The following is a 17744-nucleotide window of genomic DNA, read 5'->3' on the forward strand; positions in this document are numbered from 1 at the left end:
TCCACAAAGGTAGGAGCTCCTTTGGTCATTTACAACATTTCACACAACTAAAACTTCAAAGCCTAGAACACTGGCTTAAATAATCAATGCTTTATTAAATGCAAATAAATCTAAGCCATTTATATTTCACTTAGGTGAAATCTCAATTTATTTACAAAATATCACACCAACTGAACAAGTTGCCCATGCCAAACTTAAAGGGATATTTATAAATCATAAATTAACCTTCAAGAACCATATTGGTTATGTTAACCTGAAAATTCAAAACACTACCTACAGAAACAGTACTGCAAATATAGTCCAGACTCTGTTACTACCTACATTACTTTATGATTCTTCTATTCATTCATTTATTTAGTTACAATTTGAATCCACTGCTTTTTAATTTTCCTGCAACAAACACATATGTGCTACCTACTAAGCTGTTCATACAACATTATGGGTAGTTTTGAAGTAGTTTTGCAATATGTGTCATAAGTTTTCTGTTAATATTTGCTAGTTAGTTTAATCAAGTATGTATATTACTTTAATTCAGATAGCATTGTTTTCTTTTTAAGTTCAGTTTGACATTGCTGCTAATTTTTGTTTAGTTGATTATAGTTTAGATCTCAGTTAGTCTCTTAGGTAATGATTTACATGGGTTTAAATGTTCTGGTGAGGTTGCTTAGTATTTATTTTACTTTATGTATCTAGTATTATTTTTTGCAGTTTGCTTAAGTGAGGCTTAGGTACCATGTTAAACACTCTTGGAGTAGCGATGAATACTTTGATAATACGCATAGAATAAGAATAAAATATTTACTCTCTGTACCATATACTTGTCCATCACTGCCAATTCTCAGGTTGTGTTGTTAGGAGATTAGCTAGGTAGGCAGATAGATACACACACACACACACACACACACACACACACACACATATATATATATATATATATATATATATATATATATATTGATAGATAAGCAGGCAAACAGAGAGACAGACAACTGAACATAAAGAATTACACATACATACCCAGTTGGAATTCCATAACAAATATGTAATACTTATTACTCATCTTTTATAAATGGAGAAGAAATGGGATAGATAGGAAAGTAATAAAAGGGAGAACAGAAAGCAGGGACAGACACAAGGATTACTATAAGGCATGAGAGGAGATTGGGGAAAGAAGGATGATTCATTAATTATGTATGTATACATGTATTCATGCATTCATTCTTAGAAAGAGCCCCTTTTCATATATAGGAAATAAGTGTATCAGATGAAACAGAGAAAGAAGAGCAGACAGCAGGGTCAGGTAGACCAATGTAAACAGACCTAGACAGAAATACAGACACTTGCATTGGAAAAAACAAAAGGTAGGGAGGACAGCAGATAAGCACAGACATATAGGGGATGTACAGGGGATGGACAAGTGATAGTGGTCAAGGCTGGAAAATTTAAAAGGAATGTAGAAAGACACATAAGGGATGGAAAACACCAAAATGGGGATAGGGTAGCGTCCCTGCACAGTTGTATGCCAGGCATCACTTACTTGGGTGGATAATATTGTAGGATCATAGGACGTTAGTAGGCTATTGGCCCTGAGGCCCTTATAAGCCCAGGCAAGAGTTTAGCCCATGTTTAGAGAAGTCAGCACCCAAAGCCCCTATCCAGCAGAGACACAGGTAAAATCCCAGGGATGCATTTTTGTTTCCCATCTAGTTGTCCAGGTTGCACTTATAAAGGGATAATGAGGTACTCTGCTTGACGTGGAGAGGGTGTCTATTCCACAGTTGGGGGAGTCTCTGGGATACAAATCTGTTCCACCAACAAGTCCTATTGATGTCACAGACCAGGTTGAGGTCACTCATGCGTGTTACTCAGGTGGAGTTTGACTTGCGGATATGTTGCAGTCCCATCAAGGCAGGGTCTGAGATTGCGTTGTATGCCAGACAGGGGTCACATCTGAGGAGTCTGTATGAAACTGAGTAGAGGGACAGGGCTTTTAGCCTGTCTGTGTTGAGGCCCTGGATTCTCCTGTTGAGGAACCTCTGTGTGGTCTCTCCAGCTGCTGCATGTGCTTTGTAAAGTACATGCCGAAGGGGGCATTGTACTCAGTAATTGGCCTTATAAGAAAAGAATACAGGGATGTTATGACCTCCTTGTCCCTGGATGAGATACCCTTACTTATGAGGTGGGCCATGTAGAAAGCTTTCCATACAACGGAAGCAACATGGTGGTCAAAAGTCAGGTTGCTATCAACCTGGGTGACCAAATCTCTCATGACTGATTGCATGCTTAGGACATTGTTATTAATGTGATAATATGTGGTGACGTCACTTTCCCCAAAGGGGATGATGATGCATTTTTTGGCATTCAGCCTGAGGCCATGTTTCTGGCACCAGTCATTTGTTTGGGTGAGACCCTCTTGGAGGACGTCCACATCACTTGGGGAATTGATAACCGCTCCCAGCTTGCAGTCATCAGCAAACTTGGTCAGCCACAGCCCACTGGTTTTGGCCTGCATCTCAGAGAAGTATATCCCAAATAACAGAGGCCCCAAGACCAATCTCCTGGGGTATGCTGCTCATTCCGGGTCTACTGCTTGAGGTGGCTTCCCCTGTGCTCGAGTGGGGAATAGTGTCAAAGGCTTTGGCCAGGTCAAGGTAGGTGGTGTGCACCATCTTCCTCTTGTCCAATGCTTTGGTGACTGTCTCAAAGTCAACCAGATTTAACAGACATGACCTCCCTTGACAATGCCAAACTGTGTGGGGTCGAGTGTTTGGAGGTTGGCAATGTCCCTGTTAATGAGGTCCATGATAATCCATTCCATGGTCTTGCAGCTCAGGCTAGTTAGGCTGTTGGGGCTATAATTTCCAAGATCAGTGGACACTCCACCTTTGTGTAAAGGGATGACAGTGGCAGTCCTCCACTCGGCTGGGACAAAGACGGTACTCAGGCTTTGGTTGAATAGGGGGCCTAATGGTGCTACAAGTTCATGCCTGAGTTCATGTAGGATGCAGCCGGGGATGTTTTCAGGTCCCATGGAGGCTGTATTTTTTGCCTTTGAGAGGGCAGTGAGGACCTGTCCTCCTAGAGAAAAGGGGAGGGGGCAGGTACTGAGGATGTCCTGATTTACTGATGGGGGGACAGAGGGGTGAAGTTTTTGCTGAAACTGTCAGCCAGTAGGTTGGCTATATCTACAGCATTTGTGTATGTGGTGTCCTTGACCACCAGTTATGAACAGATCTGGGTGCTTCCTTTGAGATTGCGGACATATGTGAAGAAGGCCTTATGATTGTCTCTAGTAGATGTGGTCAATTTGGAGTCTAAGTTGGCTTTACAGGATTTCACTAGTGCTCTTATTTGCTTGTTCAGGCTAAGGAGAGATTGCTTCCAATTGGGCACCTACTCCTTCTTGGTCCTAGACTGCAATTTTTTCCTTTTGTTATATACTTTATTGCAGATGTCCACCAGACAGGTTTACTCTTCCTTGCGGAGGATTATTTTGTCCTGTTGCATATTCCTGATTCCATGCATCTATATAAATGTTCGTATAGTACTTTGGTATCGATTTTAATATTGATGCCAGTTCCTACAGAGGGAAGGAGGCTGTGAAACTGTTTATACCATTCCTCAGGAGATTGTAATCAGCTTTGGAGAAGTTTTTTTGTTTGACCCTAGCTAGAGGGGGTCAGGGGAGATGGTGACTTCGAAAGTGACTGCTTTATGGTTGGATCTTGCCAGGGAGGATGATGGGTGCTGCAGTGGTTACTCATGTTGGTTAATACCAAGTCCAAGATATTATCACCTCTTGTTGGGGTATTGACTAGCTGTTCCAAAGCATTTGCATTGATAAAATTGAGGAATCTCTGGGCATTTGTGTTCTGGCATGAGTAATTTTTCCAGTCTATGTTTGGGTAGTTAGTCACCCAAAATCAGAGTAAAAGGTTGAATCATGATAGATTTGAAGAGGTGTAGATAGGTGGAGTGGGCATCTTGAGTCAAATTTGGGGGCTTGTAGCTCGCTATGATTTGAATAGGGGTCTTGTCAATGGTTAACTGCACCTGGAGTGTCTCCTGTGTGTCATACTTAATAAATAAATAAATAAATAAATATATATATATATATATATATATATATATATATATAGAAACTCCACTTCCTTTGGCTTTGCTGCCCACAGTTTGGGGTCTGAATGTATGACAGGTTAAGAAACCAGGTAAGGCTGGGTTGCTCTTCGCAGCTTTGAATCAGGTTTCTGTGACTGCACAGATGTCAGCATCTTCCAGGGTTAAGAATGCTTCCAGTAAGTGCAGTTTCATGTTTAGACTCCTAGCGTTTAGCAGCATGACCTTTAATTTGCATTTTGTTGAAATGTTTTATGTTGGTAGCATCAACCTCATGACTTTTCCTAAAAAAGCACTATAGGGGAGACAAGGGCCTTTGCCAGAAGCCTGAAGCCCAAGTGGGACAGATGCAGGCCATCTCTAGTAAAGCAGTGTGGTCTGTTGATCATATATTCCCAGGCTGACAGGTACTGGATCCCCCTGGAATGACACCAGAAACTAAGCCAATTGTTAAAATCAATCATTTTCTGTTTGCATCGAGGCATCATTCTGGTTGATGGTAGAATGCTGCTTAAGGCTAGGGTCATACCTGCCTGGGACACATATTCAGCGAGCTCAGTCATGTCTCCCTCTTCAAATAGTCTAGGACGGTACATCTCAAGTCGTTCACGCCAACATGGACTATGATAGAGTCATAACAGTACTTGTTTTTGAGAGACATGAGTGCATGTGTGATACGGCAGATTCTGACACCTGACAAACAACTAACCGTGACTTTCTCCTTATCCAGCCTGGTGAGAGGCACATCTTTGTGTCTCACAATGGACTCTCAAATGACTAATATGTTGGGTTTATGGATAGGCCTTAGTGGTTGCGAGACACAGGTGTGTGAAATATGCATGGTATTTGGTGTGGAGGGTTGTGGAGTTGGTGTGTTTTTGCCTCCGATGTCTCCTTTGTTTGGGTTTGTTTATGTTGAGAACCTTGTCCTTTGCATATGTTAGTGTGTGTTGTGTAGTTGTGTGTGGTGTTTGAGGTGTGCTGATTGTACTGACAACCTTCTCAGTGCCAGATATACTGGCATGTGAGGGAGAGAACATACACTCTAGGTTCTTAATGTAATTACGTCTCTCACAAATTGTGTCCTTGGGTGGTAGCAGTAGATGGTTGTCCATATACATGAGGCAGTTGCTACACTCTCTCAGGATGCCCATACCAACCAGGTTAGCGGGAGAAACCATAGGAAATTGTCCATCCATATTTGTCAGAATCTGAGGGAGAAAGGCCAGGGAGACCTAAGGGCAAGTGCTTAAACCAAAACTAAGAGGCTTAGAATAACACTTACAATTTCAACAGGCTATAAACACACAGTAATAAATGCAACAGAAAAGATGTAATTGAACACTTTAGAGAACATGTAGCAGCAAGTAACAGAAGAAAAAAGAAGTAATAGAGTAGGAGGAGGAAACACAAATAGTGTATAAGCAGCTGAATAAAGTGTTTTTTTTGTTTTTTTTTTTGCATTATATTTTTGGTCTATTCCTCATAAAAATTCTGTTTTTGACAAATCACTGGGATGAGCCAAGGATTAAAGTTACTAAATAAATAGGTTCATAGGTTCATAGGTTTATACTAGGCTATCTGCCCTAAGGCATTTATAAGCCTAGCCCAAATTATTGTGGCTTACGCCACCCCTTATATGAAAAGATACTGTGCCCATTAGTTTGTTGTGCCTCGGTCCAGCAGTGACCCAGAGATGATTCCCGGGGTAAACCTACGATCTCCCATCCACAGGTCTAGATTTCTCTTGAACAGAGTCAGCGAGGTGCTCTGCCTCACATGGACCGGGATTTTATTCCACAGCATAGGGAGTCTCTGAGTGATAAATCTATCCCTCCAGCACGTCCTATTTATATCCGTGCTAAGGTTTAAGTCGCTTGCTCTAGTGGTTTTGGTGGATTTGGATTTTTTGAGGTGGAGCATGTCCATTAATTCCGGGTTGGACATGGCCTTGTATGTCAGGCACATGTCACCTCTGAGCAGACGGTATGCGACTGAATAGAGCTGGAGTTTCTTCAATCTGGCAGCATATGACAGATTTTGGAGTCCCTTTATCCTTTTGGTGAGGAACTTTTGGGGTCTCTCCAATTGCTGCAGATGTCGGGTGAGATACATCCCGAATGGGGCATTGTACTCGATCATTGGTCTGATAAGTGAAGAGTACAGGGGAACAATGACTTCACTAGATCTGGATGTGAATCCCTTCATGATCAGGTGGGCAATGTAGAAGGTCTTTCTAACCACTTTAGCAATGTGAGTGTCAAAAGAAAGGCCACTGTCAACCTGGGTCCCCAGGTCCCTGATAACCTCTTCTGTGCTTAGTGGATTGCCACCTATATGGTAGCTTGGGGTTACCTTGTTTTTCCCGAAGGGTATGACTATACATTTTTGGCGTTTAACTTCAGGCCATGGCTCTGGCACCAGCTATCTGTTTCCGTGAGTCCCTTCTGAAGGATATCCGTGTCCGATGCACTTTCCACTATGGCGCCCAGTTTGCAGTCATCTGCAAACTGTCAGCCAAAGTCCTCCCATGTTGGCCTGTACTTCTGAGAAGTAGATGCCAAACAATAGGGGGCCAAGGACCGAGCCCTGTGGGACACCACTTGTGACCGGCTTGGAGTCTGACACAGCGCCAGCAACTCTAACCCTGTGGGTTCTGTCCTTAAGCCAGTTTGCAACCCATCTTGTGACATATGGGTTTACATTTAAGCTGGTAAGTTTTTCTACAATACCCGAGTGGGGTATTGTGTCGAAAGCCTTTGCAAGGTCAAGGTAGGCTGTATGGACTGCCTTTCCCTCATCGATGGCCTTGGTGACTATTTCGAAGAAGTCGACCAAGTTCAAAAGGCATGATCTTCCCTTGACGAAGCCAAACTGGGTCGGGTCCAATGTCTGCAAGTCCCCTATATCTTTGTTTATGAGCTCCATTATGATCCTCTCCATAGCTTTGCAGACTAGACTTGTTAAGCTTATGGGCGGTAATTACCAGGGTCCGTGAGGCGCCACCTTTGTGGAGTGGGACCACAGTTGCCGTCGCCACTCCTTGGGCACGTATCCTGTGGTAAGGCTGAGATTAAACAGCTGCCTTATGTGCGGGTTTAATTCCTCATTTAGCTCATGTAGCACACAGCCGGGGACACCATCCGGTCCCATTGATGCTGTGTTTTTAGCTTTAGAGAGAGCAGCTTTCACCTGCGCATTTGAGATGTCCGGGAGGCTACACTCGGCTGGGATAGTTATCTCTCCTTTAGGGGAGAGGGGGTGAAGTTTGCACTGAACCTGTCTGCCAGTATGTTGGCAATGTCTGTGGGTTCAGTGATTTTTGTATCATTTTGGACTAATTCTGAGCATATCTGTGAGTTTCCACCCAGGTTCCTAACATAGCTGAAAAAGGCCTTATGATTGTCCTTTGAATCCATGGCAATTTTTCTCTCAAAATTGGCCTTAGTTGATTTTATGAGTGCTCGTATTTTTTACTAATAATGATCAGGGTGACTTCCTTTTATGGATTTTGTTCTATCATGTAATAGCTTTCTCCTCTTATTGTAAAGTTTGTTAATGGCTGGGGTCCACCAGACTGGACGTTTGCCCTTTGTGGAAAGAGTCTTGGTTTTATTTGGGATTGCCTGATCCATGCAGTCCTGGAGGTGTTTATAGAAGGCATTTGTAAGGGCTTCCGCAGCTTGGGTTGTGGTTTCCTCTGACTCAGGGGCCTTGAAGGATACCACACCAGTCTTGAGTAGTGTGAAGTTTGCTTTAGAGAAGTTCTTCACTATGGTCTTTTTTGTTTGGGATGGGGGCGGGATGTGGATTTCCAGTGAGATTAGTTTATGATCAGATCTCACCAATGAGGGATATACTTTCGGTGTGGAGCATTTTGTCCCCATGTTTGTGACAATGAGATCTAGTATATTTTCTCCTCTCGTGGGAACAGTGACTAGCTGTTCCATGGCATTTGAATTTATGAACTCCAGGAACCGTTGGGCTAGAAAGTTAGGGCTTGAGTAATGTTCCCAGTCTATATTCGGGTAGTTGAAGTCACCCAATATGATGGTGTTTGGAGATACATTTATACCCTCCAGTGTCTTCAGGAAGGCTGTGTGGGGTTCCTGAGTTTGAGAGGGTGGCCTGTAGCATGCTACAATTTGTAGAGCAGTTTTGCCTATTGTTAGTTGCACCTGGATGGTTTCCGAGCTTCATGCGTTGCCACCAACCTGGAGGTGTGAGTATCCTTTATGAATATGGATACACCCTCCTTTTGTGGAGTGGTCCGGGTTTTGGGCCGGAACGCATGATATGAGGTAAAACCTAATAGTGCCGGGGTGCTCTCAGGAGCCTTGAACCAGGTTTCAGTTACAGCACAGACATCGATGTTCTCCATACTGAGAAGGGCCTCGAGTGCGTGCATTTTGAGATTTAGACTTCTGGCATTGAGCAGCATTACCCTCAATTTCTTCCCATTTTTGTTTTCTAGGGTGGTAGGTTTAGAATTTGAGCCTTGCCTAAGAAAGGCACTATGGGGTGGCAAGAGCCTTAGCCAATATCCGGAATCCCAGGGGTGACAGGTGCAAGCCGTCCCTTGCGAAGCAGCGTGGCTTGTCAAGCATGTCATCCCAGGCAGACAGACACTGGATCCCCTTTGAATGACACCAGACATTAAGCCAATTGTTAAAGCTGATCATCTTGTCTCTATATTGTGGCATCATTCTTGGTGAAGGAAGGATACTGCTCAGGGTTAGGGTCATACCTGCCTGGGCTACATAATCAGAGAGCTCCTCTATATCTCTTTTCATGCAGTCCAGGGAGGTACGTCTCAGGTCGTTCACACCAGCATGGACAATGACTGTGTCATATTTGTACTTGCTGTGGAGTGACCCGAGTGCTTGTGTTATGTGGCGGATTCTAGCGCCCGATAGGCAGCTTACTGTGACCCTCTCCTTGTTCATCCTGGTGAGTGGGACGTCAGTGTGTCTGACTATGGAGTCACCTATGACAAGTATGTTTGGTGTTGTATTTGGCCTTAAGGGCTGTGACTGCTTTGCACACTGCTTTTGTGGTTTATGTGTTGCTTGTGGGGTGTCTTGAGGTAGCAGTTGTTTGGGTGTCTGCTTTGGAGGCCTCTGCTGTTTAGGTAAATTTTACTCAGAGCCTCCGAGTATGTCTTTGTGTGTTTATGTGTTTGATTCAGTGGAGTGGTAGCATTATGTGAGGCTGGTTTTGTGGTGTGTGTAGTTGCCTTCTCCTCCTGTCTGGTCTTGCCAGTCCTGAGTTGAGAGAGCTCAGCCTCCAGTTTGGCTAAATAGCTGCATCTCTCGCAAGTATTTGTGTTATGTGGGAGGAGGAGAGGGTTGTCTGTGTACATGAGGCAGTTATAACATTGCCTCAAGATTCCCAGGTTCACCAGCTGGACCGGAGAGGAGATTGACAACTGACCTTTGGACATGCTAGAATAATATTGGGAAATCCTTAATTGAAAACAAGGGCCAGTGGGGAGTGAGGGTGTAGTGCTTTTAATTTTTAGTGCTGACTTATATAATTGCTTTAGTGAGCAAGTGCCAGGTAACTTGAGTGCAATGTGATACAAGTAACTAAATGCAAAATGACAAACAGTAACTTTCTTTCAAGTGAAACAAGGAAATAAGTACAGTAAGCAATGCAGATATCACTAGTGATCCACAGAAGCTGAGAAGTTGCGTATTAGGTGAATTAGCTTCCAGGGAAATAACAAGCAAACAAACAACAAGTATATAAACAAAGCTAGATTCAGTAGGCCTGGATCTAGTCTATGCTAGAGCAAACAAGGTGAACCAATTTCAGTAAGATACAGTTCAAATATTCAGGCACTATAAACCTTTAACCAGAAAATTCCCAGCTCAGAAGGGCAGAGTCCAGCCTCTTCTCCCACAAGAGTGCAGACCACGAACCTTCTTAATGTAAAATAACTGGCCTGAAGCCCAAGTGCCTAAACCAGAACTAATACACTTGGACACTGGGCTCTCAATCAGCAGTTCCCAACTTAGAAGGATGAAAGCTACCTGTCCTGCCACCACAGTGCTTGCCACAAACCTTCCTAATGTAAAACAACTGGTCTGAAGCCCAAGTGCTTAATCCAAAAGACTTGAATGATAGCTACACTTTAATCAAGTTACAACCAAGCAGTAATAAATACCATTGAATACTTTAGAGAATGTCTGGATTAGTGCTCAAGTTACACAAACAAAGCTAGATCCAGCAGGCCCGAATCCAGTCTATGCCACAGCAAACAAGGCGCACCAACTTCAGTAAGAAACAGTTCAGATATGCATGCACTATAAGCCTTTAACCAGAAATTCCCAGCTCAGAAGGGCAGAGTCCAGCCTCTCCTCCCACAAGAGTGCAGACCACGAACCCTCTTAATGTAAAATAACTGGCTTGAAAGCCCAAGTGCTTAAACCAGAATTAATACACTTTTAGAATAACAGACACTGAGCCCTCAATCAGCAGTTCTCAACCTAGAAGGATGTAAGCTACCTGTTCTGCCACAACAGTGCAGACCACAAACCTCTCAGTGCAAAACAACTAACTGGTCCGAAGCCCAAGTGTTTAAACCAAAAGGCTTAGAATGAGTTACACCAAGCAGTAATAAATACAATTGAGTATTTTAAGATGATGCAAAAGTAAAAAGTAGGTAAAAACACAAGTACAGTAAAAGCAGATGAAATTTTTTTTTTTTTTTTTCTGAACAAGTGCTGAGATCAAAGAAACAGATTTGAGTGCTGAAACTAGAAAACTGGCTAGTTACAAGAAAAAAAAAACAAGCTAGAAGGCTTCCCTCAAACACAGAAGGGCTTGGGGGCTCAGAAGCCTACAAATAGTCTGTACCACTTAACAAGAAAGGCAGGAAATAAGCTTAATTTTTTTTTTCTATTTCCCAGATGCTCTCTTTGTACACAGTAGGAGTGCCTGAAATCAGAATATGATCTCACTGCACTCAGTTGAGTGAGCAAATGAGATGGGCCCAGAGGCAGGCTGAGGGCGGGCAGTTTCAATGCCACTAAGATTAACACCAAAACCAAAACAAAAACAGGGCGGGTGGGTGGGAATAACTGAAGAGCAGAATAACCAGTTAAAAATTCCTTCAACACTCCTTCATACACAGTTTAAATCAATTTAAATACTGTATTTTTAAAAAAAAAAGTGCATAAAAAGGTACTTAAATTCTCTTATACGTCCAGTTGAATATAACCAAGTTCTTAGCTTGCCAAGCTGAAGTTTTAAAGCAGGAATTATTTCACATGCACCAGTTTAAATATGCAAGGACAGGAAATCAATGAATGTGGCTACCCCCACACCTGTAATTACTAGCAAATAACAAAATTCAGCCAACACTAGCTTTTAGTTCAAGTTACTGAAGAGCAGAATAACCAGTTAAAAATTCCTTCAACACTCCTTCATACACAGTTTAAATCAATTTAAATACTGTATTTTTAAAAAAAAAAAGTGCATAAAAAAATGACATGCATTTGAGTTTCAGACTTGATATCCTTCAGAAAATATATTCTAACACAAATTCTGTTATTCTAGCAACTTTCTGTGAGTGTGTGTGTGTGTGTGTGTGTGTGTGTGTGTGTGTGTGTGTGTGTGTGTCAGAGAGAGAAATGCCCTAGTTAGATCTAGCAGGTGGAATTTATTGTCAAGTGCATTTTCAAGGAATTGTGAGCTACAAGGGGAAGCAAAGGTTACTGCTGCTCATGCTGAGTCTGCTTAAAATGTACAACTGTTTTGTTTAGCAAATGGTATCAATATTGTGGTATAGAATTTTATAGCAGTGTTAACACAGCAGGTAGCATACTTACATCTTGATGCAAAGGGCTGTAGGTTTTAGTCCTACAGCATGTACATTTGTATTTTAAGGGGGTATAGTACTGCAGCGTCCTTAGTATGTCCTCCTTTGGATGAGACACCTAATAACTATGAACCTGTGTTTCAGTTTGCCACTCATTCCCTATTGCAATATACCAGCTTACCATTTCTTTTAATGTAATCTAGGCAATTTATTCTTCAAGGGCAACAGGCACTGAATTTGTAAATGAAACACTGAAATATAACGTTTTTTTCTAGCAACAACCTCTTCATTGGTTTCAGATCTCTTTAATGTGGAATTATTCAGATGACTTTTACTTCTGCAGAGATTCTGCATATTGATTGATATTGGTGGATTGTATGACAGAAGTTTGAGTGGCCGTTTATGGTTGAAATGTTCTGAATTGGGCAGGTTGTCATTATTGGTTCATATGATTTGTTTCATTGCTTAAAGGAAAAATGCTCAGAACTATAAATTTAAAACACACTAACAAGTGGTGCTGTATTATACAAGGGATATAATTCAATTATTATGTAGTATAATTAATACAGTCAGGAAGGTGAATCAAAGAACTTTTGCATGGTTCTAAAAATGTGTGCAAGGAGCCTATGATTTGGAAACAGGCCAAAGGTAAACTTATCCTGCCACTGGCCAGATGCATGTTCGTTGAATGTGGGTTTTGATGCTGTTTCAGTGAATGTGGGTTTCAAAGGTAGAGAAGTTTTAATGCTAAGTCTGTTTTCATTGTAAGACTATTGCTTTGTTTAGGTTTAGTAAATGTATATCAGTGTTTTTGCTATAAAATTTGAAATAAAAGTTGTAAATGAAATCCAGATATCTGTAATAATTGTAGAAGTAAAGCATAAAACAGTGTGCACACTGAGATATTTGAACAGTGTCTATGACAAATGGGGAGAAATAGCCAAGTAATGGGACACTGGAATGGCTGCATGGGCGGGGGGGGTGGGGTGGGGCTGGGTGGGCGATGACAGCAGAGGGGTGGGGCTGTATGGGCAGGGCTTGGGTTTGCACCCCCCTGCAAAAAATCATGCGGGCTCCCTTGCTTGTGGGTCGACTGTAAAGCATCTTCCCCACTTTATATCATTAATGTTTAGAAGAACACTAAAAGGGGGAAACTAACTGTAAGTCGAACAATTTTTGCTCTTGTTAGTATTTGTATAAAACATGTCATGAAATAAACTGCATGTTATATACAGTAAAACAGCTTTGCGTAGTATGTAGTCAGGGGTATTTTAAATGTGGGGGAGTCTTTTCAGTGACTGTTGTATGTGGTAAAGATGTTAAAGTAAACAAGTATTTTATTAGTTGGAAGAAATATAGGTTTTTACAGTATAACAAGAAAAAAGGCTGGACAAAAGCATGTTTAATGTTCATACACTGATATTGGGCTGGTGGGGTGAGGTGTAAAAGTGCATTTATTATATTATGTGTAGAATTAGGATATTTTCTCTTTTTATTTTAGAAGGGTGGATTTCTAGATTACTACTTTTGCCTTAATTTGTAAATATTTTTTGTAATTATGTAGGGTTTAAAAATAAGACAAAATGAAGAAAGGCATGAAAGTTTCTGCAATCATTGAGTCCCCCAAACTGCAAAGATATTGGATTGTTTGTTTTCCACTGGCAAATTTTCAGTGGAGTCAAGATGTTTGCAGCTGAGGGCAGCTTTATATTCTTTTCTGTTTGAAATTTACAAAGACTCATTGCTGAGTACATTTCTATGTAGAAAAGCCACAGCAGGTGCAAGCAGTTAAGCTTGAGAATTCTGAGTATTCTTTGCTGGGGGAAATGCAAAATGTAAAGGTACAATGCCAAGCTGTTCAGTAAAAAAATGTAAGTTTGAAATTATGTGAAGGGAGTAAGAGGTGACAACCTCCCAAGCAGCCTTAATACATTAATGCAGTTAACAGCAAAGTGTACAGTTTAGTTTTATTTAAATATAACCAGTGCACTGTTTTCTGAAAGCAGACAATCTGTTTTTCATATCTAAGAGAGGGAGAGGTCTAAGAAAATAGCAGACTACAATCAGTGTAAGTAGAAGCACAGACTCTAGTATGGACTTTAGCATGGCTAACTTTAATTTTAGGTTAGATAATGCTTGTAGGTGCAGCCATTAGTTTGGGGCAATTGTTCCCATATGGATGGTTAAACTTCCATGTGTTGATAGATGTAGGTTTGTGTGTTTGTTACAAGTTAATAGGGGGCGGGGTGTTCTGTATTTATTTATTTTTTTTTGTTTGATGCTTTTTATTAAAACAAAAAGTCTTGAAAGATTTGACATAGATTCAAATGGGGATGTAAAGAAACAGCCTAAAAGATCAGCCTGCTAAACATTAGTATATGCATGTAACACAGAAGTTGGAAATGTATAATTGGTGGGAGCACTAACTTTTTTATCATGATGGCTACACTGTCCATTTATCCTCAGCCATGAATGGCCTTTCAGGTATAGATAAAAAGGAAAGTATATTGAATTATATTAAGAAATACAGAGTGCAAGTAGTAATGCTGTAGGAGACACATTTTGAAAGAAATTAGTATGTCAGTTTGACAAAGATAGGATTTCTGAATGGATATTCAGCAGAATATAAGGGAAAGAGGGAAGAAGGGAATAAGGCTAATTGCTGGAGGAGCTTCAATAGTGATATATGAGGGAAAAAGGACACAATGGTGGAGTTATGGTAGTAAGGGGCTATAGGCAAGGGAGGAGGATTACATTGCCACGTATTTCTATTCCATCAAAAACTGCTATTATGGAGCTTAAGAAGATTTTGGGAGAGATGGTCAGTTTTCAGCTGGGAATATTTATAGGTGGGGACTAGAATTTGATTTGCAATAGTGAGGGCGTTTCAGAATGACCTGGAAGGGACAATGTAACAAAAGAGGATATATTTCTGAAGACATTTTTGAAAATATTTGTTATGGAAGATGCAAATTCAGTAGTGGAAACATGGACAGAATTAACATATTATTCCCCAAAGTATGGTAACTGGGATAGATGATATAGAAGTCATATTTCACAAGAACATGTGCATTTAATTGAAAGCTTTGATACACATCCAATAACTATTTATGATCATGCACCATTAAAAACTACAATAAAATGCAAAGTAATGAAGTAAAAATAAGACACTGCTGCTTTCCCACGTATCTGTTAATAAGTGAAGAATTTATGGAATGGGTAGTGGAAATTATTCAAGAGTTATTAGGGAAGATAGAAATATCTTCAAAAGTTACAGCTAGTGTCTGGGCTAAAATGAAAATGGAGTTTAAAAATAGGGTCAAAATAAAAGAAAGAGATATGGGTAAGAAGTAATAGAAATTACTTAGAGGTACTGACAAATGTTAAAATATTGCAGAATAAGGGGAACTTCCCACAACAAGAAGAGGAGCAAATGCAGAGCGGTAATGAGAAAATAAGGGAATATCTGGAAAATATGCATGAGTAAGGAAAGATTTCAATTGAACAACTATTTTTGACTACAGCTCCTGAGCATAAAATCTTTTAGCTTAATGACTTAGACAACTGAATGTTGAAAGGGTTGTCTCCAAACTTGGGTAAACTATAACAAGAAAAATAACTACAGAACCTGTAGACGTTTTAGAGATATTCCAGAATTTTTTTTTTAAATTTGTATAAAGCAGATAAATGTGGAAATCAAGAAAGAGTACGAATGAAAATATTTATGGAAGACTTAATTGTGCCAAGGTTAGAGGCAGATGAGGCTGAACAAGTAACAGTTAAGCTAGGAGGTGATGAGATAAAAACAGCAATGTATAATCAATCTTGAGGAAAGTCTTCAAGAGCAGATGGTATTCCTGTGAAAGAGTGAAAATTAGGAGGGAAGAAAGTGAATAAAGATCTGAAAGATTTTGTTTAACAATATTTTAAAAGGGGTGGTAGCACAAACATCTTAGAAGAAAGCTGTAGTGGCTGTGACAAAGACCCTTCAGATCTAGTTTCATATAGACCCATTTCAATTTAAACCACAGTTATAAAGTGTTAATGTCTATATTAGCAAAAATAATGGCAAAGTTGTTGCCAAAATTGATAGATATGGATCAGTGTGGTTTTCTGGAGGGAGGCAAATATTTGACAACTTTAATAGAACAATGATGATCCAGAGGAGAACAGAATGTAAGAAAATATCTCTTTTGTTGATAGAACTTGATGCATTGAAAGCATTTGACAGAGTAAACTGGAATTTTATGAGTAGGTCATTGGAAGGATTTGTACTCCCTCCTATACTAATATGTTTAGTTACAAGGATACGTGAAGGATCAGTGGCAAAAATTAAAGTGGGAGGGTTCCTCTCAGATAAGCTGTGCTTGAGCAGAGGAACCAGCAGCTGCATCTTCTTTCCCTTTATTTGGCAAAGAAAATAGGGGAGTCTGAAACAAGAAACAAAAGAATATTATTGATATGGTAATGAAAAAAATTTGGCTTTATTTGCAGAAGATATTATTTTGTACCTGATAAATCCAGAAAAGGACATCTCAATGTTGTGGAACATTCTGAGACAGTTTCAAGTAATTTCTGGTTATAAAATGAATGAAGAGAAAACAAAGGCTATAGCCATAAATTATGTACCCACACACAAATAGGTTCAGCAATAACCATATTTATGGGGACATGATAAGATGGTATGGATTAAAAAGGCTTCTGTTATGGCAGCAAAAGAAATGTGGGAAGAGACTAAAGAAAATTGAGAAACTGGAAACATATGGATATGGGTAGTAAGATACAAGCATTGAAAATGTTTAGTCTCTTTATTCTTTTATGCAATTCAGGCATACTTTTATCAACCCAAGAAGTAGTTGTGGACAATATTTAATAAAGAATTGGAGGAATTTGTCTTTGAGGGAAAGAGGGCAAGAGTTAAGTGGGGTAAATTGATCCTTCCAGTAGAACAAGGTGGTGTAGGTTTGCCTGATTTGAATGGTTATTTTAAAGCTACACAGCAAGGCTCATGTACATAACACAAGGAGAATGTTATAATTCAAAGTGGAAAGAGATAATGATGAAGCAATGGGAAAGTTCAAGAAATAGAGAGTGGGATTTTGATTGCATATTCTTAAGAAGAATAACAACCATACAGAATATTTTATTCATAAAGTAGCAGAAAGTATCCTAAAAACTAATTACGAGAGTGGAGAAAGGAGATTTTGCCAATAGGGATGACTGCAAGTAGGGGTACAGAAAATAAGGAAGAGGGGGCTGGAATTTACTGAGAAACATGGCAAATGAACCAAGATATTGGGAGCAAATAACTCAATCTGGAAAGGTAATGGAGTGGGAGGAGACCAAGAAGACATTCGGATCACAGTTGAAAGACTACCTTCCCTACGAGGTCTTGATGTCAGAGTACAAAGCGAAATGTATAGGGAGATTTTAAGTGAAAAAAAACAGCTCTGTTAGAGTGTTTAGTTAAGTCTAGAATTGAAGCAGCCGGTAAAAAAGGTTAATTATTGGGGCATATAAAATATTGCATGATAACTATAAGAGTCAATCTGATAAGGTTAGAAAAGACTGGGAAGAGAGACTGGATAAGCAATTTATAAGGGAACAATATGAGAATATATATATATATATATATATATATATATATATATATATATATATATATGCAACAAAGTCTAGAAGGTTTAGGATTTTTGCTTGGAAGTGTTTGCATAGGTATTTTATACCCAAAGCAGGCTTCAAATATTTTTTCTACAGGTAACTGGCATATGGTGGTGATGTGATGGAGAAGATGTAAATGTGT

At 40.1% G+C, this 17744-nt stretch overlaps 1 protein-coding gene across 2 annotated transcripts in view; it reads left to right on the forward strand.

The window, feature by feature from the left end:
* The window catches only part of HPS5 (HPS5 biogenesis of lysosomal organelles complex 2 subunit 2), a 1422788-nt gene that overhangs the window by 1273584 nt on the left and 131460 nt on the right, over positions 1-17744 (forward strand). The window lies entirely within an intron of this gene.

This window comes from Protopterus annectens, chromosome 17.part0, assembly GCF_019279795.1.
Source record: "Protopterus annectens isolate FY-2018-M chromosome 17.part0, PAN1.0, whole genome shotgun sequence".
In the NCBI taxonomy this organism is placed as follows: Eukaryota; Metazoa; Chordata; order Ceratodontiformes; family Protopteridae; genus Protopterus; species Protopterus annectens.